Here is a 12,066-nt window from a genome sequence, read left to right as displayed (position 1 = left end):
TGTGACAATATGGATGAACCTGCATGACATTATATTCAGTAAAAGAAAGCAGACACAGAAGACAAATACTACACAATACTTATATGATGAATCTAAAATAGTCAAACTCATAGGAGCAAACTCACAGAATGATAGTTGCCAGAGGATGGGGGGGGTAGAAATGGGGAGGCATTAGTCTAGAGATGTGTTGTATAATACAGTGCTTATAATTAACAATATGGTATCGTGCACTTTAAAACTTATTAAGAAGGTAGATCTCCTATTTAGTGTTCTAATCACACACACAAAAGACACAAGGAGACTCTGAGAGGTAGTAGGTATATCTATACCTTTGATTGTGGTGATGGTATTAAAGGTGTTTGCTTAAGTTAAGGTCCCAACTTACTGAACTGTATACATTAAATATGTGTAGTTCTTAGTTTATACATTATATCTCCATGAACTATTAAAAAACCTCAGTGGATTAACTCAACAGAAATTCATTTCTCATTACTGACACATTCTAAAACATAGCAACGTGGACTGGTATGCAAGCACATGAGGAGCCAGGCTCTTTAGCATCAGGGCTCTTGTATTTCCTGGGCACCTTGATACCCACATATAAAAACTGCATTTCTCTATCTCCCTTGTAGGTACATTTATGCTCATAAGAATTTATTCTGGTCAGTGATATATAAGTGAATGCATTATATGATAGTTTTAAGAGGTCTCCTTGAAAAACTGGGGGTTTATTCTTTTTCATTCCTTTCTTCTTCTTACTATGTAGAATGTGGACCAAATGGTAAAGGCCCAAACCACCATTTGAACCAGGAAGTGGAAGTCATTTGCTAAAAATGGCAAAACAACCACATGAAAAAACAAGAGTGGACACCACTGAGACACCACATCAGCCATGACCACCTACACCTCCTTTTACATAGAAGAGAAATAAACTTTTATCTTGTGTTAGACACCCTACTGGGGGCCTTTGTCCTATGCAGCTGAATCTGGTCTTAGCTGACACAGTAGGTGTAGCAGAGACTCAAGCTAGCTTTTTAAAATCCCCTTTTCTCTCTCTGTTACATTTAATGACATATGACAGGTTAGAAGCAAATTCTTTAAAATCATGAATAATACGGAGGCTCACTTTTATTGTTTCAATTTCACACTGTACTTAAATAAGTGGTAAGACAGTAAAACAAGAAAAAGAAAATTATTATGATTGGAAAATAGGAATCCAAACTGTCTTCATTTTCAGTTGATATGGTTTTCCCCATATAAACATACAGTAATACTTAAATTGTTAGATTTCATAATGAATTCAGGAAGGATGCTAGATATAAAATCAGTTTAGAAAAGTAAGTTGCCTTGTAATACCAGCAAAGATGTTAGAGAATATAATTTAATAAAAGAAAAAATTATAAAACTACCTTAAAATATAATTGATATAAAAAGCACAGGATTTTGAAAAGAAAATCACAAAAGTATATACTTTTTATATGTGGTAAGCGGTGTCTCAATATGAGGAAAGTGTCAGTTCATTCCAAATTAATCTATAAAATCAATGTAATTCCAATCAAAACCCCACCTACTTGGTTTTTTGTTTGTTTGTTTGTTTTCCATAGATTAGGTAAGATATTTCAAAACTACATGTGGAGTCTGAGGAGGATTTGGTGCTTGTTTATATATGAGGTCATATCATCTGCAAATGCAGATTGTTTTACTTCTTCCTTTTCAGTCTGGGTTTTTCTTTTCTTTCTTTCTTTTTTTTTTTTTTTCTTGTTGGGAAGATAAGTAATGAGAGCAGAAATCCTCATCTTTAAAATTTTAGAGTAAAAACATTCAGTTTTTTATTATTTATTATGATATCAGCTGCGGGTTTTTCATATATGCTCCATCAGATTAAAGGAGGTCACTTCTATTCCTCATTTATTGAGTAGTTTTTACCATGAATGAATGTTGAATTTGGTCTAATGATTTTTCTGAGTCTATTACATAACAATGTGGTTTTGTCGTTTTCTCTATTAATATGATCTACTACATTTGTTTTCAAACGTTAAAACTATATTGCCTTCCTTGGATATAGTTTACTTGGTCATTGTATATATCCATTTTGCATTTCACTGCATTCAATTTATTAATATTTGGAGATTTTTTGTGTCTATATTAATATAAATTAACTTATTAATATATTAATAAAAGACATTCATCTATAGTTTTCTTGTGATGTCTTTGTTTTGTTGTGATATCAAGATACACTAACTTCATAAATGAGTTGGGATGTGCTCCCTACTATTCAATTTTTTGGAAGTTAATGAAGAGATAGTACTAATTTTTCTCTAAATTTTTGGTAAAATTTATCAGTGAAACCATATGGTTCTGGGCTTTGCTTTGTGATAAACTTAAAAATTACTAATTCAGCCTCTTTCTTTTTAAATCAATGAAGAAAAATAGAAAAACTAATGTGTAATTATTCCATCTTTTATCATTACTTACCTAAAAGTAAATTACCTTTGCTGTTCTTTATTTGTTTGTGGATTTATATTACTGTCTAAAGACACATTCTTTCAGACTAAAGAATTTCCTAAAGACAATGTATGGGATGGGAGAAAATATTTCCAACCCCATATCTGGTAGGGGCTAATATCTAAAATATGTAAGGGACCCATACAACTGAACAGCAAACAAAACAACAACAACAACAACAACAACAAACTACAAAATAATCCAATTTAAATTTTAAGCAAAAATTCTGAATAGATGTTTTTCCTAAGAAGATATTCAAATGGCCAACAGGTACGTAAAAGGTTGTTCAAAATCACTAATCATCAGGAAAATGCAAGTCAAAACCACAATGAGATGTCACCTCACATGTGTTAAAATGGATATTGTCAAAATGATAAGAGATAAGTGCTAGTGGGGACATGGAGAAAAGGGAAGCCTCAGGCACTGTTGGTGGGAATGTAAATTGGTACAGCCACTGTGGAAAATAGTATGGAGATATATTGAAAAATTACAAAAATAGAGGTACCATATGGTCCAGCAAATCATCAAACAAGTGTATACGCAAAGGAAACGAATCACTATCTCAAAGAGTATCTGTACCTCTTTGTTTTTTGTGGCATTATTTACAATATGAAAACAAGTTAAGTGTCTATTAATAGATGAGTGGATAAAGAAGATATTATAAAGATAAATGGGATTTTATTCAGCCATAAAAAGAAGGTAAAGGATTACCTTTCCACTTTCAACAACATAGATGCAACTTGAGGACATTATGCTATGTGAAATGACTTAGACAGAGAAAGACAAATATTGTTTAAGCTCACTTATATGTTGAATCTAAAAAATCCAAACTCATAGAAACAGAGAATAGGTTGGTGGTTGCCAGGAGTGGGGGTGGGGAGGTGAGGGAAATGGGTGAAGGTGATCAAAGCATACAAACTTCCAGTTATGAGATGAAGAAACTCTAAGGATGTAATGTACAACATGGCAACTGTAGTTAACATTATAGTATTATATATTTTAAAGTTTTTAAGAGAGTAATCTTAAAAGTTCTCAATACACACACACAAAAAAGTTGTAACTATGTGAGGTGATGGATATGTTAACTAACTTATGATATTCATTCACAGTATACACATATATCAAATCATCATGTTGTACAGCTCAAACTTTAACAATGTTGTATGTCAATTATATTTCAATAAAGCTGGAAAAAAAAGGAATTTCCTCTAGTATGTAAGATAGATATTCTAGCAACAATATCTCAGTTTTTGTTTATCTGAGAACAGCTTTATTTCTTTTCTTTTTTTTTTTTAAAAGACTTTATTTATTTATTTGAGAGAGAGAGTGAGAGCACAAGAGGGGGGAGCGGGAGAGGGAGAAGCAGACTCCCTGCTGAGCAGGTAGCCGGATTCGGGACTCGATCCCAGGACTCCAGGATCATGACCTGAGCCGAAGGCAGTCGCTTAACTGACTGAGCCACCCAGGCGCCCGAGAACAGCTTTATTTCATCTTTAGTTTTAATGACAGCTTTTCTGAATATAGGATCTTTGGTTGACAGTTTCTTTTTTTCTGGCAGTATTTTTAGTATGCCACCCCACTGCCTTCTGGCATTCATTGTTTCTACTGTATGGTCACTGGGAGGCATAAAATAACACCATTTCTCTCACTACTCCCAATTTTTTTTCTCTTGATTTTGTCTTTCAACCTTTTGTCTGTGATGTTTCTGGATGGGATGTTTTTGAATTTATCATACTTGAGGCTTATCTTCTTAAAGGTATAGGTTGGTGTTTTTCATGACATTCGTGAAGTTTCTACTACTAATTTTAAATAGTATTTTGTCCCTTTTGCTTTCTTTTCTTCTGGTATTTCTATTACACACGTTGGTGTATTTAATGTTCCACAATCTTCTGAGGTTCTGTTTATTTTTCTTCATTTGTTTTATCTGTTTTTCAAATCATGTAATATTTATTAATATTCCTTTAAGTTCAACTTAAAGACAGGGATCTTGGTAAGGGGGAAGGAGAAATGTCTTAATTTCCTGAAAGTGCTGAGCTTTTTCCTGGAATGTGTTATCATAATTCTATGAATCCTATTTGCCCAGAATCATGTAACAATGCTGACCCTAGCTATAAAATCAAGTCCATTTTTTTTTTTTTTTTTAGCTTTTCTAATGGGAATGTCCACTAAGAAAAGAGCTGGAAGTATGTTTGCTTCATCAATAAATAGTATTTGAAAGAAGTAATTTAGGAATAGTAGGAATTGTTATTATATCTGTAATTGCAATGTTGATGTAATTGGGACTCCAGAGGAAACTAGAATGTTTCATGCCCGAGATTAAAATAATGGTTGCATGAAAAAAAATGGTTTCATAGTATAGTAACAGAAGTGAATAGGCTTAATTTTGGTGTTAAATAAGAAAATACTTTTTGAATTAGACTGCTGATTTAGCAACAGTTAAAAACATACCACATATGAACAAGAACAAGTTGATACAACTGAAGGAAAAAAACCCTAAAACTTCTTTAAATAATAACATAATTATAGGAAAATCAGGCTTCTGATTTTCAAAGCATTTTATTCTTCTCTTCTCAGTAGGAAAAAACAATTGGGGAAAAACCTGACAATTTTGTGACCCAGATGTTAAGAATGAATTTGTAATTTTTTTCTGTATCACCATCTGAATTCTATCATTTCAGATATTTTCCTGGCAATATATGGGGTTATTTTAATAGCTGCATATTCTCTTGTGATTATTTAACTGCTTACAGTGTCTTTTGGAAGCAGATACTTGATGTGCTTTCCTTTACTCCTGTGTATCATTTTTATTTGGCATCATCCTACTTAAAAATTATTCATTTTTACAAATAAAATAAGTAATATTTTTGGAGTCTGTACTGGAGTCAATCAAATAAATTTTAGGAAACATTCTTGACCACTGCAAATTGTAACATTTACTTTATATATTTGCATAGCACATGTACTATCTTAGCAGCTCATGATAGTACTGTGGAAGATTAATGGAGTATAGAAAGATAACTTGCAGGTTAATTGACTTGTTGAAAGGTAAGAAAAAGAAAATATTTAACTCTGGTTGTGAAAGATGTAGCTCTTTTTCTCAACTTTCCCCTTCTGTCATTAGTAGGCTTCAATAAGAATCCAACATAGCTGTGCTTTAGTGAGGAAGAGATGCTCTCAGACTGTGTACATCACTTATTCATGGTCATGTCTTTGAACATAGCTAAGTTTAAATTTCTATACTGATTCAGCTCTCTGTTCCTAATAAGTGTCTATTTGCCAATCATCTATGTCAAAAGAGCAAATCAGAAATTTATCTATGTCTAGACCAACAATCCCTGAGAATATACCTCCTAGGTAGCACTGAAGCCATAAACCATCCAGGGTAGTCAATCATTAGCCAAGTGCCTGAGATGGAATCTTCTAAGCAGTGTTCAGAAAGATATTTAAAAAAATGCCTTAATTATCCTTGAGTTTTTCCAGAATTAGAATCATAAGGTGGTTAAAACTCATAAAATAGTTTGATAAACTGTATAAACTTTACCTTGCAGAAGAAGTTGATATTTATAGAATATCACCAGCCTTACTGTCACAAATATTTGGATACACTTAGATATGTCTATGAATATATTCAGGAACAAATAATTTATATTTTAAAACGTAAATTTGTCTCCAAATAGTGTTATAATAGGACCCATTCAGTTCTCTTACATATTGGCAAATGAAATAAATCACATGGAGAATTTTACTTGCTACAAATAAATTTTAATAATTACAAGACACATGAAAAATGTTCACTTTAAGAATTGAAAGAATAGAAATGGATTTTCTTTAAAGAGATAATTAAAAAATAACCACTTATTCAAACTGTCCAGTGCCTCTCATAAAATGTGGGCAAGTTGATTACTTTGTTTTGCAATAAACAATAGGTTAATTGAGAAGATTTATAAAACAGTGTGGCTCCTGTGAGTTTTTTTTTTTTTAATTAGTTGTTTCTAATCATGTTGATTTTAGGAATCTTGCACATTTGCAGCACTTAAACCAAGAAAAAATATATAATATACAATTAATTTAATAATACTGTTCTTAAAAAAAACTAAAGCTGTGTATAGCTTTATGAACACCAGGTAGTCTTTATTCTTGGTATAGCTAATTTATTTTACCATAATACTTTTTTTCAAGTTTTTATTTAAATTCTAACTAACATACAGTGCCATATTAGTTTCATGTGTACAACTTAGTGATTCATCACTCTCATACGACACCCAGTGCTCATCACAAGTGCCCTCCTTAACACATCACCCATTTAACCTGTCACCCCTGCCCACCTCCCCTCCAGCAACCCTGTTTGTTCTTTATAGTTAAAAATCTGTTTCCTGGTATGCCTCTCTTCCTTGCCCCCCCAATATGTTCACCTGTTTTGTTTCTTAAATTCCACACATGAGTGAAACCATATGGTATTTGTTTCTCCGACTGACTTATTTGACTTAGCATAATATTCTCTAGATCAATCCACAGCAATTGCACTACTACATATTTACTCAAGGATACAAAAATACTGATTGGAAGGGATGCATGCACCTTGATGTTTATAGCAGCATTATCTACAATAGCCAAAGTATGGAAAGAACTCAAATGTCTATTGGCTGGTGCTTGCTTCGGCAACACATATACTAAAATTGGAACGATACAGAGATTAGCATGGCCCCTGTGCAAGGATGACATGCAAATTCGTGAAGTGTTCCATATTTTTCATGTATATATACACGATGGAATATTATGCAGCCATCAAAAGGAATGAAATCTTGCCATTTGCAACGACGTGGATGGAACTGGAGGGTATTATGCTCAGGGAAATAAGTCAATCAGAGAAAGACATGTATCATATGACCTCACTGATATGAGGAATTCTTAATCTCAGGAAACAAACTGAGGGTTGCTGGAGTGGTGGTGGGTGGGAGGGATGGGTGGCTGGGTGATAGATATTGGGGAGGGTATGTCTATGGTGAGCGCTGTGAATTGTGTGAGACTGTTGAATCACAGACCTGTACCTCTGAAACAAATAATACATTATATATTAAGAAAAAAAAAAGAAGATAGCAGGAAGGGAAAAATGAAGGGAGGGGAAATTGGAGGGGAGAAGAACCATGAGAGACTACAGACTCTGAGAAACAAACTGAGGGTTCTAGAGGGGAGGAGGGTAGGGGGATGGGTTAGCCTGGTGATGGGTATTAAAGAGGGCACGTACTGCATGGAGCAATGGGTGTTATATGCAAACAATGAATCACGGAACACTACATCAAAAACTAATGATGTATGGTGATTAACATAACATAAAAAAAAGTGTAAAAAAATGTCTATTGGCTGATGAATAGATAAAGAAGATGTGATATATATACAATGGAATATTACTCAGCCATGCCATAACACTTTTAATAGAGATAATCATGAAAACCTAAATCACTGAATAAAAACTCTGACTTAAAATATTCATGTTCACAGTTAGAGAAATATGCTTTAATTTTCAGGGAAAATTTGTGAAGACTGTGATCTGGCCAAATGAGTAAGCACATCCAAAATTACACATCAGTGCCACTGTCTTATTTGTAAATGATGTGTGTTTACTGAATCTAAAGAAGTTGTTTTGTTATATAAATTAGTCTTAAATGACAAACAAGCCTTTTTATAATTTCCTCGTTGCACTTTTATGTGTGTGTGTGTGTGTGTGTGTAGGTTGGTAGTTAACAAATATCAAGTGTGCACCATGTGCTAAACATTCTTCACAATTATTAACACTTGTTAATTTATTTAAATCTTATCATAGCCCTGAGGTAGATTCTAATGTTTTACTCAATGTTACTGGTTAGAGAACAGGTAGAGTGAAGGAATCTGTGTTCAGAACCCACACTTTTGACCACTACAATTGTGCATCATATTAAATTAATAGCTATAGCTATTCTATTGATATTTTCTTTAAAAATGTCCCAGGATTTGTTAAATTAAAATCATAACAGATTTATGTCATCTATTGTAAAGTGGTAGTAATATGAGGCAGTATAGAATTGAAACAAGAATAGAATCCAGGAGGGGCACCTGGGTGGTGCAATCCATTCAGCATCTCCCTCTTGGTATCAGCTCAGGTCATGATCTCAGAGTTGTGGGATGGAGCCCCTCCTAGGGCTCCATGCTCAGTGCACAGTCTGCTTATCCCTCTCCTTCTGCTCCTCCTGCTGCTTGCACTCTTCTCTCTCTCTCACAAATAAATAAATAAAATTTTAAAAAAAAAAAAAGAATAGAATGCAGGAATATGGGCACTTCACCTGCTAATGAAAAAATAACACTGCAATGTAGTCATGAAAAGGTGATTTTTTAAAATAAATGGTTCTGAATCTCTTATATTTAAAAATAATAACTTGATCTTCATGTCATATACAAAAGTCAAGCCTAGATTAATTATAGATCTAAATATGAAGAATGAAACAATAAAATCTTTAGAGATAAACATAGAAAAATGTTTCTATGACAAACATTAGGCAATATTTTTAAAGGTGTTACAAAAACCACTAGCCACAAAAAGTTTTGCTGAATTGCATTTGTTTATAAATAATAACTTCAGATCATCAAAGGTACTATTAATTGAGTGAAAAAGTAGCGTACAGAGACATAGGAAATAATCATAATACATATATCTGGCAACATACTCATGTCTAGAATATATAAAGAACACCAACAAATCAATAATAAAGCAAAAGGTAATGTGATATAGAAAAGAAGTCTTAAACACTTCAAATAAGAGGATGTTCAAATGTCCAGTAAACATATGCAACACTGTTCAACTTCATTTTCCATCTGAAAAATGCACACTGGAACCACAGGGCAATGCTATTACACAACCATCAGGAAAACTAAAAGGAAAGATGACAATCCAAGGGTTGTCAAAGTATTGGAGCAACTGAAACTCTGATATACTGCTGGCAAGAGTGTAAATTAATATAACCAAATCAGATAACTGTTTGCCAGTATCTGTTAATGCCAAATACATGTATACTTTGTGACTCAACAAGTCCAACACTGGGTATACAGTAAACTAAAATAAGGACATATATGCACCAAAAGACATGCTGAAGAATATTGTAGCAGAACTATTCATAATAGTGTCAAAATGTTTTTTTAAAAACCCACAAATCAAATCTCCATCAACAACAGAATAAAATTGACAGGTAAAAAGAAGGATAGCTAAGGTGTAAGCTCTCAATGAAAGTAAAACATTGTACATCAATAAGAATAAACAAAGTATAATTATGTGCACCTACTTATGTAAAACTGACAAAACATTGAAAGAAGCCAAACATAAGGTGTAAATTCTGTATTAGTATATTTATATAAAGTCAATTAATTGTGGTGTTAAAGTTCAGCCAAGTGGCTATCTTTGGTGGTAATAGTGACTTAGAGGAGGCTCTAGGTTTGTTCTGGGGAGCAGGTAATGTTCTCTGTATCTTCAGTGGGTGTAGGGATGCTCACTTTGTAAAAGTTCACTTTTGCTTTGTGCAATTTTTTATATGTATATTGTAGTTTACTATATTGTAGTAACTTCAAAATTATAGTAGAACATTTCTTAAAGTTATTAATAAGGACCCATTTTGAAATTGCCCTTGTCTTATAGACATTTATTTATTTTAATTATTAAAGCCATTTCATTCCAAATCCAGTGAAAGTGCGGCAGTTTGACAACCAGGTTTTCATTTCCATCTTCTAGGTGACTTACTGTCTTTAATACATTTTTTTTTTTTTTTGCTAGAGTTAGTTTTGGTTATTTAGCAATTATTTAAGATTTCTAAATATTATGGAAATATTGGCATATAAAAACAAAAGGAAAAAATCATAAAATATTCTATAGTCTCTCCTATGAAAGCACATTGAATAGAAAAGGCTGGATGCAATAGAAAAAGGGTAGAGGCAGGAGGAGCTACTGCTCAAAAACTGGTCCAAAAACATGTTACTTTAAAAAGCACTTTTTCAGAAAGTTCCTAATACATCACAAGAAAATACTTGGACTAAACGAATGAAGTGTTCAAAAATCGAAACATGGAGTTGGGCCCACTTCAAAGCCCTTTAAGTGACTCTATAGTACCTCTGGCTCAAGGGATTCATGGATGTAAGTACAACTAGGAGTCTGCTGTAGTTCTTCCAACGATTATCCTGGGCAAGACACCAAAGCCTCTTATTTTAGGTTTATTTGTAAAATGAAGCTAATACTTTGTACTTTATAGCCTTTTTTACAATAGTGACTTTATTTTTTTTTAATTTTTTAGTCTAAAGTAAGATAATTAGTAAATTAGAGTGTAAATATTTTTGAGTCTTACAGCTTAAAAGTATTCATACTCTACTAACAATCTCCTTTTGGAATCATAGTCTAGTTTTCAGCTACTGTGAATAAAGCTGCTATAAACATTCACAATCTGATTTTTGTGAAACATAAGTTTGTGAACATAAATTTGCATTTCTCTGGAGACTAATGTTCAACTGTTTTCTAGATTTACAGTATCATTTTACATTTACATTCTCACCAACAGTGTTTAAATGATTCAGTCTCTAGGTATCCTTGCCAGCATTTGGTGTTATCACTATATTAATTTAGCCATGTTGATAGGTGTGCTGAGATATCATATATTGTAGTTTAATTTACACTTCACTGATAGCTAATGATGTCAAACATAATTTCATAACAATTTTTTACCTACAGATAAGATATTGTTTCTGTCCCTACTTTCAAGATTTTTTTCCTTTGTCTTTAGTTTTGTAAATTTGAATATGCTGTGTCTTGGTGTTTACCTGTTTGGTATTTACACGGCTTCTTGTATCTACAGATGTGTGTCTTTTGCTAAATTTGAGACATTTTTAGACATTATTTCTTCTAGTGTTTTCTTAGCCCTGTACTGTCTCTCATTTCCTTGCAGTAGTCTGGTATGAATGTGAGGAGTTTGGTTATGATCTCATTTGTCTTTGACATTCTAGTCATCTTAGTTTATTTTCTCTGTCATTCAGATTGCATAATCTCGGTTGTTTATCCAGTTCACTTGTTCTTTTTCTGCCCCATCCACCCTGCTGCTGTACACATATACTGAGGCTTTTATTTCAGTTATTGTAAAAATTTTATGTCCTATATCCATTTGGTTCTTCTGTTTCTTTGCTGAAACTTCCCATTTTTTTTCATTTGTTTAAAGCATATTTGCAATTAATTGCTCAGTGAAACATTTTGATGATGGCTGCTTGAAAATCTTTGTCTGATAATTTTAACATCTCTGTCATCGTGGTATTGGCATCTGTGAATTATATTTTCTCATTCAAGTTGAGATTCTCTTGGTTCTTGGTATACTGACTTATTTTCCAATAAAACCTGGACATTTGGGACATTGGTTTATGAGGCTCTGGAACTTAGATAAGCCTTATATTTTAGTTGTTTTTCTCTAATTTTGTTCCAACAATGGACTGGCGGTAACCCTTTATTATCAGTAAGTGGAGGTAGAAGTCCAAATTCCCCATTATCACCCATCAGACACCTGA

General features: G+C 33.0%; 1 non-coding gene across 1 annotated transcript; it reads left to right on the top strand.

The window, feature by feature from the left end:
• The first annotated feature begins 7,151 nt into the window (after window positions 1-7,151).
• LOC116643308 lies at window positions 7,152-7,255 on the top strand. Its single transcript, XR_004301523.1, has one exon. It is a non-coding gene; the product is annotated as a U6 spliceosomal RNA (small nuclear RNA).
• Window positions 7,256-12,066: the final 4,811 nt, after the last annotated feature.

Source organism: Phoca vitulina, unplaced genomic scaffold (assembly GCF_004348235.1).
Source record: "Phoca vitulina isolate PV1807 unplaced genomic scaffold, GSC_HSeal_1.0 scaffold25, whole genome shotgun sequence".
Taxonomy (NCBI): domain Eukaryota; kingdom Metazoa; phylum Chordata; class Mammalia; order Carnivora; family Phocidae; genus Phoca; species Phoca vitulina.
Note: the sequence above shows the minus strand (reverse complement) of the source record. Positions and strands in the feature narration are given on the sequence as shown.